Source organism: Electrona antarctica (assembly GCF_951216825.1).
Source record: "Electrona antarctica genome assembly, chromosome: 3".
In the NCBI taxonomy this organism is placed as follows: Eukaryota; Metazoa; Chordata; class Actinopteri; order Myctophiformes; family Myctophidae; genus Electrona; species Electrona antarctica.
Genome location: NC_136808.1, coordinates 45834520 through 45847725, shown reverse-complemented (window position 1 = coordinate 45847725; position 13206 = coordinate 45834520). Strand labels below are relative to the sequence as shown.

The 13206-nt window shown below is 43.8% G+C and overlaps 1 protein-coding gene across 1 annotated transcript in view; it reads left to right on the top strand.

Moving 5' to 3' along the window:
* LOC306919821 (protein diaphanous homolog 3-like) overlaps nt 1-13206 on the top strand; it is a 297099-nt gene that overhangs the window by 140024 nt on the left and 143869 nt on the right. The window lies entirely within an intron of this gene.

Sequence of the window (13206 nt, the reverse complement as noted above, 5' to 3'; positions counted from 1 at the left end):
GAGAACCCGCTTTGATCTTTCTAGTTTTTCATAAAGCAAAATGAAACTTTTAAGTTTTAAAGACTAAGAAAACAATTATTTTTTGGGGGGCTTTTTATGCCTTTATCAATATGTACACTGTAGCGTTGTCTGACAGGAAATGGGAAGTGGGTCACACGGAGCAAAGGTCGTCGGGATCGGGACAAAAAAAATGTAGGAATACTGTGATATGTATATCCTGTTTATTGGTATATTTCCCATGTATTTTCAGTTTGATCTTTGTCTTACTTTGTTCATTATTTCTAAACAAAAACAAAATGGACATGGACACTAGTTCTACTGCGTATACTTTTTGAAATCATCACCCTTAATGGACCTGGTCATCAATCAAAACAAATAACCGGGTCCATTTTGCATTCTTCTTTTGGATCGTGAAATGCCTTTCCAGTGTCATGGATTGCATACAGTGCGTGAGTCATGATAATGTTAGTATGTTGCCTGTGTATTCCACACCATAAATGGCTGTGGAAAGCAAAGGAAAAAAAAGAAGCAAAAATCCAGAACATCACAGATTGTTCTAATATAAATTGCAGGAAGAAGAGAGAAGGGAATCATACGCTACTTGCATGAGACGCTTCAGTGTCCCCCTTATGAGAGTTTGTGCGTGACGTTTCTAGCTGTAGCATTCAGACTGTGTTCTCAGTGGATGTCTGGCTCTCCAGATCAATGCCGCCTGTTAAAGAGAAAATCATGGAGAGCTCAGCCCTACTTCCCTCTGCTGGTGTACTGTAAAAGATAATTAGACAGGCCATTTCCATGAGATTATACTAGCCTTGGAAGGGTGTGTGTGTGTGTGTGTGTGTGTGTGTGTGTGTGTGTGTGTGTGTGTGTGTGTGTGTGTGTGTGTGTGTGTGTGTGTGTGTGTGTGTGTGTGTGTGTGTGTGTGTGTGTGTGTGTGTGTGTGTGTGTGTGTGTGTGTGTGTGTGTGTGTGTGTGTGTGTGTGTGTGTGTGTGCATGCGAAAAGGACAGGCATTATGCAAATGGTGGTTGTATGTGGTGGTGGAAGTGTGGGCATCTGATCATGGCACAGCTCCCATGCAATAACGTAAAATTAGCGAAATGTGTGGCAAATCTGCAAAACAAATGCTTACCACATTCTTCACAGATGTGTTCATAAAGGTGTCTACAATCACATATAAATTTGTTCCAACCCAACTCCCTTGGGAAACTTTGTGACAGCTGCTGAAAGTTGAGGTACCATTAACAACCAATATAATGCAAACATTTCAAAATTTCATTATACTTTAAGTAGCATGTGACATGTCAAACTAGGGGGTTTTCATGACTCTGAATCCATTGCAAGCATTAGTTTTGCACAAAAAACACTCCTTCACCTAAAAATGGCCATAGCAGTCATCACAAATGTGATGAGGTCAGCACATTTGGGCACATTTGGGCAAGTGGCTATGGCCGAATTTAGCCCAAGGAGTTTTTTTGTGCAAAACTAATGCTTAGAATGGATTCAGCACCATGAAAACCCCCTAGTTTGACACGTCACATGCTACTTAAAGCATAATGACATTTTGGGAATTTTGCCTTATATTGGCTGTTAATGGTACCCCAACTTTCAGCAGCTGTCACAAAGTTTCCAAATGGAGTTGGGTTGGAACAAATGTATATGTTATAGTAGACACCTTTATGAACACATTTGTGAAGAAAGTTAGTGGTAAGCATTTTTTTTGCAGATTTGCCACACATTTCGCTAATTTTCTCTAACTAATGTGGTGGTGGACAAAACGATTACGATCAGAGCTGATGGCCTGTCAAACTCATAAGGACACAGTGTGCAAAAAAAAATACATGTATATATAAAAATAATACCTTCACAGACCCATTCCTGCGAGTGCCCCATTTTCCACTGGGGTCGGGCGGCATCAGATTATCTCTAAATGGTAGTTACAGAAACGGAAACACACATAGCACTGGTTGGATAAGGTAGTAAGCGGTGGACCATAGTGTGTGCAAACAGTGTTTATGCTCTCGCTAACTATTTTCTGATGCAACGTTCCATTCAAGTGGGTGCACGTTGTGGTATTGCACTGAAAGGAACGCGACGAGCTCAGGAGGCTGTTGCATAGTGATGAGACAGAAATGTGTGAACATTTTCTACACTTTCTTGTTGACAAAGATTGCCTCTATTAGAGCTCAGATTCTAATTTCCTTTTGATCCTTAGTTGTCACCCGCTCTGCTGCTTTCAATGAGCCCCCACCTTTTTTTTCCTCAATTAAGACGTGCATCTTGTCCTACTGACTTTGTCCCACCACACCTTTTCAAGGAAGCCTGCAAGGCATTCGATTTGATAAATGGTAAATGGTGCATTTATATAGCGCCTTTATCCAAGGCGCTTTACATAGATTGTGCATTACATTCACCCATTCACACACACATTCATACACCGATTGTGGCGGAAGCCATGCAAGGTACCAACCAGCACATCAGGAGCCATTTGGGGTTCAGTGTCTTGCCCGAGGACACTTCGACATGTAGACAGGAGGAGCCGGGATTCGAACCGCCGACCCATGGATCATTGGACGACCTGCTCTACCTCTTGAGCCACAGTCGCCCTTTGATCTAATGTCGAACTGTTTATCAATCATAGGGTGCGTTTTGAAATGCGCACTGGGAATGTCGTCGGTTTGTTGAGTGTGGTGGGCGGTGACGTCACAGAGTGCGTTCAGTGTGCCTTATTTACGAACGACCACAGCTGTGACGCATTCACACCGGACAACCCCAGCTTCAGGGTAGGGTTGCTCAGTGCAGGCACTCGGCACACCCGGTGTGCAGCGCACTGGATTTTCGAACGACAACGCACCGAGTGTACTGAATAAACAAACGACAAGAGGGCACACCAGTGAGTTCAGGGTGCATTTCCGAACGCACTTATAGGCCTAGGGTGTGGTTCCAATTAACTTATCTCAGCATGCGGTGGTGGAATCTTAAAAACAAAAACAAAAACCTTTTTTTTATGCCCATCCCAACAATCATTATCTCAAACGTTTTGGAGCTTCAGTCATTTTTAATTGCACATAGTCTCCTTGAGGTTTTCCAATGTGATTTTAAAGGGTTTCACAGCAGAGTCCTCATTTTTAACCAATTAGCTGCTCGTGGCGGAACGTTCCGTCAGAAGGAATCCAACTAGCAACTGCTAATTATTTCTCTACTAGGTACAAACCAGCAGTGCTGGTTTGCAGTGTTGCCAGTTCTGCTTATTATAAGCGACTTTGAGCTAGTTTTCCAGTAACATAGCTTAATATTCATAGCTCCCGAGGTCGGCAACTGACCGAACATGCTCGGTTCTTCATCAACGGGTTCCGATGTTTCGGGAAGGCGATATATAGACGGCAATGTTTACTGGATTGGACAGAGGGCAAGAGAAGGTGGGGGTGAAAGCAATTACAGTGCTACCAATGTAGGTAGCACTGTAATTGCTTGTTTTCCAAATCAAAACAACGTGGCCATAGGGCGACTGTGGATCGTCCAATGATCCATGGGTCGGCGGTTTGAATCCCGGCTCCTCCTGTCTACATGTCGAAGTGTCCTTGGGCAAGACACTGAACCCCAAATTGCTCCCGGTGTGCTGGTTGGTACCTTGCATGGCTTCCGCTGCAATCGGTGTATGAATGTGTGTGTGAATGGGTGAATGTAATGCACAATCTATGTGAAGAGCCTTGGATAAAGGCGCTATATAAATGCACCATTTACCATTTATACTTCATATGGCCAGTTATTAAGCCATGCTGTCACTTTTCTGCATTGTGTCAATTTTCATGGAAGATGAAATTGGTATGTAGGCTATCTCTACTGCAGTTAACTTAACTGTGCTGCTCTTCTTTTTAACAATGCAGTTAACAGGCAGATAAAGTGTCCTGCTTTCTCTAAAACTAAACTATTATAGTACTCACTGCCTAGCCCACTTATTGTCTCTGAGGTGGGGTGTGAAGATTAACCAGTGAATTGACTTCCAAAGCTTTTAATCTACTTTGGATGGTTTGTTTTGAACCCCAGGCATCTGAACACAGCAGCAGGATACCCACCTCATGCTGTCTAGTATTAAGCACTGCTCTCCACCAACGTTATACAATACAATTGAATTCAATCCAAAGGAGCCATACATTTACATTGACATGCAATCTCTCTCTCTCTCTCTCTCTCTCTCTCTCTCTCTCTCTCTCTCCCCTTCCCATCTGTATAGACGTGTGTGCATGTGACATTTTAGAGAATACCATTACATTATTTTTCCTGGAGACGACATTCAATGTATAATAAGACTCTTTTGTTGTTGAAAGGCATGGTTTGATCTGTCCTGCTCCTACTCATACACCATACAGACACACTTGCAAAGCTTTTCCATTTTGTTCATTGTTGAACTACTTTTAATTTGGGACATACCATATACAATTATACTACAGATAATAGACAATTTCTGCAAAAGCTGTCTGATATATACAGGAGTGCCACAAGGTTTACTTTTGGGTCCAGGATGCACAAGCCCATTTCTACAATCTATTGCTCTGACTGCTCCCATCGTGTCTAAGGTTGCATATAAACACAAAACATGCAACAATATTAAAGATTATGTAATTAAGCAATATTACACGAGAGGGTGTGGTTTAACGTGATTATTGCCACGACAGTGATGCGGTCAGGAACGAGACGTAGTCGAGTTCCGCAAGCATCACTGAAGTGGCAATAATCACATTAAACCACACCCTCTCGTGTAATATTGCAATTATACAACAGTTACCCTTAAAACAAAGAAAATTGACACTAACTATCCCGCGGACCCCCATTTGAAAAGATATGCCAGGGACCCCCATAAGAGAAGATTTTTACGGCTCTAGCAGTGATTCTCAACCTGTTTAATTTCAAGGACCCCCAGTTTGACTTGCATCAGTCTACGGACCCCCATTTAATGGTATTTCTATCTCTGGGACCCCAGATTTATATTGTAAAATCAATGTTAATGTAACTCTGAGAGTGTACACACATCAGGTCCATTTGGTTCCATGTGTACACTCTCAGAGTTACAGACCCAAAAGGGTCCATTTGGTTCCAAACTGTCATTTAGCTGGGTACCCCCTGGAACTCCCTCAAGGACCCCTGGGGGTCCCCGGACCCCACTTTGGGAACCACTGCATTAGAGGATATTGCAGAAAAAACACACATACACACACACACACACACACACACACACACACACACACACACACACACACACACACACACACACACACACCAGCTCTTTTCCTTATCATTTGGTTTATTCCCTTCTCTCTTCTACTTTCCCCACCTCCATCTTCTGTGCATTTGTTTGTATGTCTCAATTCCTCAAGCATCAGCACCTCAATTTATTTACAATTTTGTGCTTTTCTGCTTTTATATCGGCAAAGTAATGGGCTTGCTCGTTTAAAACACATTTGCGACAATTCTTCATCTACTCTTGTTTGGTGTGCGTGCATGTGCGTGCATCTGTGTGATGGGATGGGAAGATGGGGGTGTAAATAGACATGTTTAGAGCTGTGTTATAATGGGGTTGGGGGTTGCAGGGGGGAGGGGGGGGGGTCTATTAGACCTTGTTTTTTACCATCAATCCCATTCAATGGGTTTTTTATCATCAGCTCCTTCAATGACAGAAGTTTGGGTGGGCTCAACAGCCATTCAGACTGCGTTGCTATAGTGAATTGAACTGAAGGTTGTAACCCGTGATGCCTGATGTGACGCAGTGCACACACGGTCGAGCGGAAACCTTGTCCAAAGTGTTACTTTTCAGGATTCTTTTTTTACCTGTGTTCCAATGGATCCAATGTAGTTATTTCTTTCTCACACAAGCTCTTGTTAAATACTTTTCATTAGTTCAATAATTGTGACTAAATTTGACTGAGGGACTGCCATTGGATTTTTTTGAACTTTCGTTTTTTCATGTCATATATGAAAGCAGCGAATCATAGCTTCAAATTGACATATTGGTTGTTCAGTTTGACCCACCAGTTTTGGAGATATGGCTTATAGAGTAATGTCTTGCAGAAAACAGCGAGTTGAGAAAACAGGCTTGAAAGGTTCACTTCTGTGGTCTCTAACATTACACCTAGCTACATGTTTAAGCATTTATTTCAATGTCGATTTCAGCTCCGACACTTATTTCAGACATGCTCTAGTCTAGTATGTGAAGTGCTATTAACTCATTTTGGAAAAAAATAAAAATAAAAAAGGTTTTCTCCTCTCAGTCAAATCTGGTCACATTATTATTCATACAACTATGGCTAGTTTTGCCACTGCTACTCTGTTGCACGAAGAGGTACTGCAGGGTGTTATTTTACCAAAACATAAAACAATGTAAATATGGAGAATTGGAGATATGAGGCAACAGCAGCTTCACAGAGCAGCCAACTGGCCCCAGAGTCCCCTTTAGAGGGCACTAGTCCACTGAGAATGGACGCATGGACACAAGTGGAGCACACACAGGCATGAGCACTGATGAGCTGCGCAGCCGCTGGACAAAGCATCCACTCAAGTATTCAAAAGTACACATTTCTAAGTACAATTTATTTTCATTTGTATTGCTTTATTGCAATTTAGAACATTTCCAAATTTTCTAAAATAGTGAAATGTGCCATCTACAATCTCACAATGGCCCCTTTTTCCACTAAAAATAACTTTGGTTCTATATAGAACATGGGTTCCCAAAGTGGGGTCCGGGGACCCCTGGGGGTACCTGAGGGAGCTCCAGGGAGGGCTCAATTAGAGATATAGTTAGGAACCAAATGGACCCTTATTGGTCTGTAACTCAGAGAGTGTACAAATGGAACCAAATGGACCCTAATGGGTCCATTTGGTTCCATTTGTACACTCTCAGAGTTCAATTAACAGTGGTTTTACAATATAAATTGGGGTACCAGAGATAGAAATTCCATTAAACCGGGGGTCCGTAGCATAATGCGTGTGAAACTGGGGGGTCCATGAAATTAATATGTTTTGGAATCACTGCTAGAGCCGTAAGAATCCTCCCTTATCGGGGTCACTGGCATATGTTTTCAAATGGGGGGTCCGTGGCCTAATAAATGTTGATTTGGGGGTCCTTGACACGAAAAGGTTTGGGAACCACTGATATAGAACCATTGCCGTTCTACAGTAGATTCTTGGAACCACGGTGGTACTTTCTAGCAAACCATTGAAACACTCTGGTTAAGAACTGCATGGTTAAAAAAATAGGCGGGAAGAAAGAAATAAACCATTTCAACCCCAGTGGAAAAGGGGCCAGTGTTGCAGCTGTGAGCTTGTAATTGACTTGTTTTCTATGAATTACACACACCCCATGAAGCCTTGTTGAATTCATCAATATGTTTTGTTTTTTCATTTGGTGACCGGCAGAGTAAAGACTCCCATATTGACCGATGACCCGGTCATCAAATTATTGGCTCAGGAATGCGACAAGAAAATAAAAATAAATGGTGTGTGTAATTGATAGAAAATAATTAATATTTTGGATGAACTACTCAAATGCTTGCAAAAAATAAATATAAAAAATATATACTTAAACAGAGGCCAGGCCAAACCAGGCCGTGTCCACCACTGATTGACTGCATGTTTTGCAACGGCACATTTATGGACACCCAGCTGGTGCTGCAGGTGTCTCATGTCTCCCACTGTTTTATGTATGTTTTCTGATTTCCTGATCATGCTCTGCAGTGCCGGCAGTGAGCAATTTGGTGCCCTAGGCAGGATTTTTCGTGATGCCCCCTTGTGTTCTAAAGCACTGTGTTTTTTATGTTTTGCTTGGTGGATGCCCCCCCTCCCCTCATGATGCCCTAGGCAACTGCCTGTTCTGCCTGATGGGAGGGCCGGCCCTGATTCTCTGTGTGAGAACTCTGTTATGAGTTAGAATGGAGTAACATGTAATCACTACACAGACAAATAATCTAACTCCACTGTAAAGTTGTAAAAAATGGAACTGTATGGTAAAGTGTACAATTTCAATTACATTATAAAAACACTTAACAACACTCCTCTGAAACAGGTTGATGACTACAAGTATTTGGGTTCATATATATCTTCTTCCCAAAAGGACTTTCAAACTAGGAAGGGTATGGCCTGGTCAGCCTGCAATGACATGCATAAGATATGATCATCCCAGTTTAGTAAGATGTTAAAAGTAAAAATATTTAGGACGACCATTGAGCCGATTCTACTGGCTCCGAGACATGGACACTTTCAAAGAAACTAGAGAAACGGTTGGATGGCACTTACACCCGCCTTCTAATGAGAGCGCAAAATCTGTCTTGGAAGAGCCACCCATCGACTAATCTAATATACGGCAACCTTCCCCGTGTTTCTTCACTAGTCCGATCCAGAAGAACACAGTTTGCCGGCCACTGCTACAGAGCTGACAATGAGGTTATATCTTCCCTTCTTCTCTGGAGTCCTGCCTCAAAGCAGACCAGAGGTAGAAAACTTGTTCCCCGATGTCATCGCTAGGGACACAGGCATTAGTAAGCAGGAACTGGCAATGAAGGACCGGGAAGTCTGGCGTGATATTGTGAAATCCACGATCTCGACCGCGGTCGAAAAATGATGATGATGACAATTTCATCTGATTTTGTCCTAATGAAGTCCTTTGATTTTAGGCACATCAGAATAAAAGTCCCTCTAATTATGGCCCTGGGTCATCTTGTCTGGATCACAGAGAAAGGTGGCACTGCATGGTTTACTTTGATTAACACACATGCGCGCGCAGCCGCACGCACACACACGCAAACACACTTCATGTTTCTATAAGCACTCTTGTGTTTCTCTGTCTTTCACTCTCATTTGCTCACTTACGGGCTCACTCATGAACTCGGTGGGCGGTGGCACACACACACACATGACTCATATAGCACAGGAGGATGGAGGAGAGTCTGTGAATATGAGACGGTGCATGCATGCGTGTGTGCGTGCTCATGCATTCCTGGTCGACTTCCTCTGATCTCAGACTGACTGGAAGGGAGAGAGCTCTGGCAGAAACATGGTCCGCTACTGAATTGACGGTCTGTTGTCCACTGTTGAGTTGAGTGATGTGTCAGTATTGTGGATTCACTCACATGCTGCTAACAGCACCCTCCTGTGTGTGTGTGTGTGTGTGTGTGTGTGTGTGTGTGTGTGTGTGTGTGTGTGTGTGTGTGTGTGTGTGTGTGTGTGTGTGTGTGTGTGTGTGTGTGTGTGTGTGTGTGTGTGTGTGTGTGTGTGTGTGTGTGTGTGTGTGTGTGTGTGTGTGTGTGTGTGTGTGTGTGCAAAACACTACGTGTGTGCGCGCGCACACATAGTGTTTGCGGCACAACTTTGCAAGGCTCTATATTATCCCTGCTACTGAAACTCCCCTAATAACAGTGATTTAAACTTTACCTGCATGATTGCCCTGATTAGCTATTGGAAACAGCACACTGATTTAATCCCCCCGTTAAACTGGTCCATTGTCTGTCCCCTTGCTGTGTGTGAGAGAGAGAGAGAAAGAGAGAGGGGGGGGGGGGGGGGGAGAGAGGGGAGGGGGGGGGGGGGGAGGGGGAGAGAGAGGGGGGGGGGGAAGAGAGGGAGAGAGAGAGAGAGAGAGAGAGAGAGATGTTATCACAACAGCCATAAATAATATGGTTTCATCCAGATAGAGGAAAGACAACTATAGTGTTGATATCTGTCCAAGAAGGGGAAACATGGGTAAATATTGGAGAAGGGAGTTGGTCACTGGGGTTACTTTCTATCATCCTCTCTCTGCAAAGTTTGTGCAGACCTCCAAACCGTTACTTCATCAAATCCCTCCAACGCACAAGTACCCAGCCCTCCTCACTGGCTGGTCCGTGGCATCATTCTGGTTTGAACAAGCACCCAGCCCTCCTCACTGCATGGCCTGTCCGCCCATGGCATCATTCTGGTTTGAACAAGTACCCAGCCCTCCTCACTGGCTGGTCCGTGGCATCATTCTGGTTTGAACAAGCACCCAGCCCTCCTCACTGCATGGCCTGTCCGCCCATGGCATCATTCTGGTTTGAACAAGCACCCAGCCCTCCTCACTGGCTGGTAAGCTGTCCCCAAACATTCGAATGTTCGCTCGTTAGGGTTGGCACTCGAATCTTAATTAATGGGCTTGAACCATTCGTTTTTTTATTTTTTATTTTTTTATTAAATAAAAAATATATTTTTTTCCTTTTTTTTTTATTAACTCGAAAATATATCTCGGCGAGAATGCGATATGAGCATGTAAAATAAGTAAAAAAGTAAGTTTTCTAGTGCATTGCTGTCAGAAGTTATGATTTTTTTAAAGAAATATCTCCTAGTTCTGCTGTCCCATCTCCCGTGCATCTCTTAATTGGTGATTGGCCTGCAGCTGAGTTGATTGACCTTTCTCACCTTGTTCTGTGAGAACAAAAGAGTTCCATTGAATGAATGTCTGAGCGTCTCTCTCACACACACACACACACACACACACACACACCACCAGCATGATCGCTGACAGGGGGGAACGGTTCTTAGCCATGATATATTAGCATATGCTCTCTAGCATCACATCACAAAAAGCAGGGAACTCTGATCATTGTTAAGCACTTCAATGAGCCTCTGAGAATACACAGGTGGGACAAATAACGAGCAATATACGCTGTTTTAGCTGCCTGCCAGCAAGCTCACATGAGCTTGCAGATCAGCTGTTTTCGCGGAGCCACTTGACGGTGTGTGTGTGTGTGTGTTGGGAGAGACGAGAGAGATTGATAAAGAGCAGGGAGACGCGCTGCGCTCTGATCGAGACGGATATCTCAAAGGTTATTTTTTTTTAAATTAATTAGAAACAAATGGTCCGGATGTTCGCTCGAAAATTCCTGCCGAAGTTCGAGTCCTAAAAAAAGGGCTAAGGTACAGCCTTACTGGCTGGTCTGTGGCATCATTCTGGTATGAACAAGCACCCAGCCCTCCTCACTGGCCTGTCCGTCCGTGGCATCATTCTGGTATGAACAAGCACCCAGCCCTCCTCACTGGCCTGTCCGTCCGTGGCATCATTCTGGTGTGAACAAGCACCCAGCCCTCCTCACTGGCCTGTCCGTGGCATCATTCTGGTGTGAACAAGCACCCAGCCCTCCTCACTGGCCTGTCCGTGGCATCATTCTGGTGTGAACAAGCACCTCTTCTCACTGGCTGGTCCGTGGCATCATTCTGGTGTGAACAAGCACCTCTTCTCACTGGCTGGTCCGTGGCATCATTTTGGTGTGAACAAGCACCTCTTCTCACTGGCTGGTCCGTGGCATCATTCTGGTGTGAACAAGCACCCAGCCCTCCTCACTGGCTGGTCCGTGGCATCATTCTGGTGTGAACAAGCACCCAGCCCTCCTCACTGGCTGGTCCGTGGCATCATTCTGGTTTGTTTTGTATCATTTTGACTTTTGGAATCCTTTTTTTTTTATAAATATTTTTATTGGGTTTTTTACATTTTTTCCCCTCCCATGTGGGGTCCGTCGTTCATGTCAACATATACATTTGTAATACATATATATAGGCACCTATCATTTCCTTCCCGTCCACCCACTATACCCACCCACTCTTCCCCAATGCAGAGGCAATACTAGAGAAAGGAGGGGGGGGGAATACAAAAGTAAATAAATTAAAAGAGAGAGGGGGGGGGGGGGGGGGGGGGGGGGCACCTGTGTGCACGCGCAGCCACCGTTTACACGACGCACGTACAATGCATAGGCCTATTACTTTTGGAATCCTGTTGGTTTTAGCCCGGGCTTCACATCCCTGAGTATGTGTGTGCGTGCAATGCAGAGCAAGTAGTTCCCGTAAGACGTTTTCTCTGATTAGAAATCTGTCCTGATAAGAGTGGCGGTGCGATGGATGGGGGCGGGGCGGGCTATTTGTCCTCAGTCTTTGGGGTGAGCTGAGGGGAGCGTTTGAGGTGTTACCATGCTTGTCTCAAAAGGCCTGCCTGTCCTGTACAGCATCAGTCGCGCTCTTTCACAGCAGTTTTATTTCATCTGCCATTCCCTTTAGTGGTGCTGTGATACTGCCGTTTGGGAAGCACTGTCTAGGAGCTGTACGTGTGAAGCTATGGCTTATATCCTGTCAAGTGCTTTTAACTGTAGCAGGGATTGTATAAAAAGAAAACGAGCCAGCATTGTTATTGGAGTCACACCAGACTCTTTAAGAAACGCTAACCGGTATATCTATGTAAAGCGCCTTGGATAAAGGCGCTATATAAATGCACCATTTACCATTTATATGCTCCTCTGACCCTAATTTCTCGTTAAATGTCACAAGGAAACAATTAATAAATATAGCTGCAAGCAGCGATAAGGGAGGACCAAGCAATAAGCCCTTTTAGGCTGCTCAACAGTGCCGCTTTAGGTCACCCAGCGGTATTGCAGATGTTCGTACCCAAAACATACAGACAAGGCATGAGTTATGTCTGTTCAAAGTGCCTGTTATCGCTTCTTACAGCTATACTTTTTGTACAAATGTTCACATACAAACTTCTCTTCAATCAATTTTCTTTGATTGTGTGTAGAACATTTCACGCAAAATGCTCAAAAATCCCGGCAGAAAATCAGCCCTTTTTAAAACTGCTCAAAATGGCGGGAAAACTGAGGGCGAAGCTTATTGGTCAAAGTGATAGATGTGTTCCCCATGCCACGAGTCAAGGTGGAAACAAGTGCCATGGCTTTTGACCAAACGAGGCATTAGTTATGCCTCGTTTGGCCATGGTTAAGTCGTCATTTAAAATAAATAAATGCTATAGCGCCCCCTTTGGCCAATTGGAGTTATACTGATTGTAGTGGCTATTTGGCATGACCATCTACCATACTGTAGTGTAAAGTTTCATAAACATGTGACGTTGCATGTATGTATTAGGGGCAGAAGAAGAATTTCATAAAACTGCAATTTTCATTGGCTCATAAAAGCTTGCTTAATTTTTAAACATAAAAACAAAAACGAGGCACCAGTTGTTAGATATTGGTCCAAAGTTCACATATAGCAAGTTTTGTGTATTTTGATCCCAGGAGGAGATTTGATTTGAACTGTTTTTCATATAATTCAAAATGGCGGGTGATCTAAAGGTCAGAGGTCAAAAGTCAGAACACGAAAGCTGTTCAGCATGAGGAAAACGCATATGCGTATCAAAGTTGTATTGCTGACGGTCAACGGTTCATGAGCT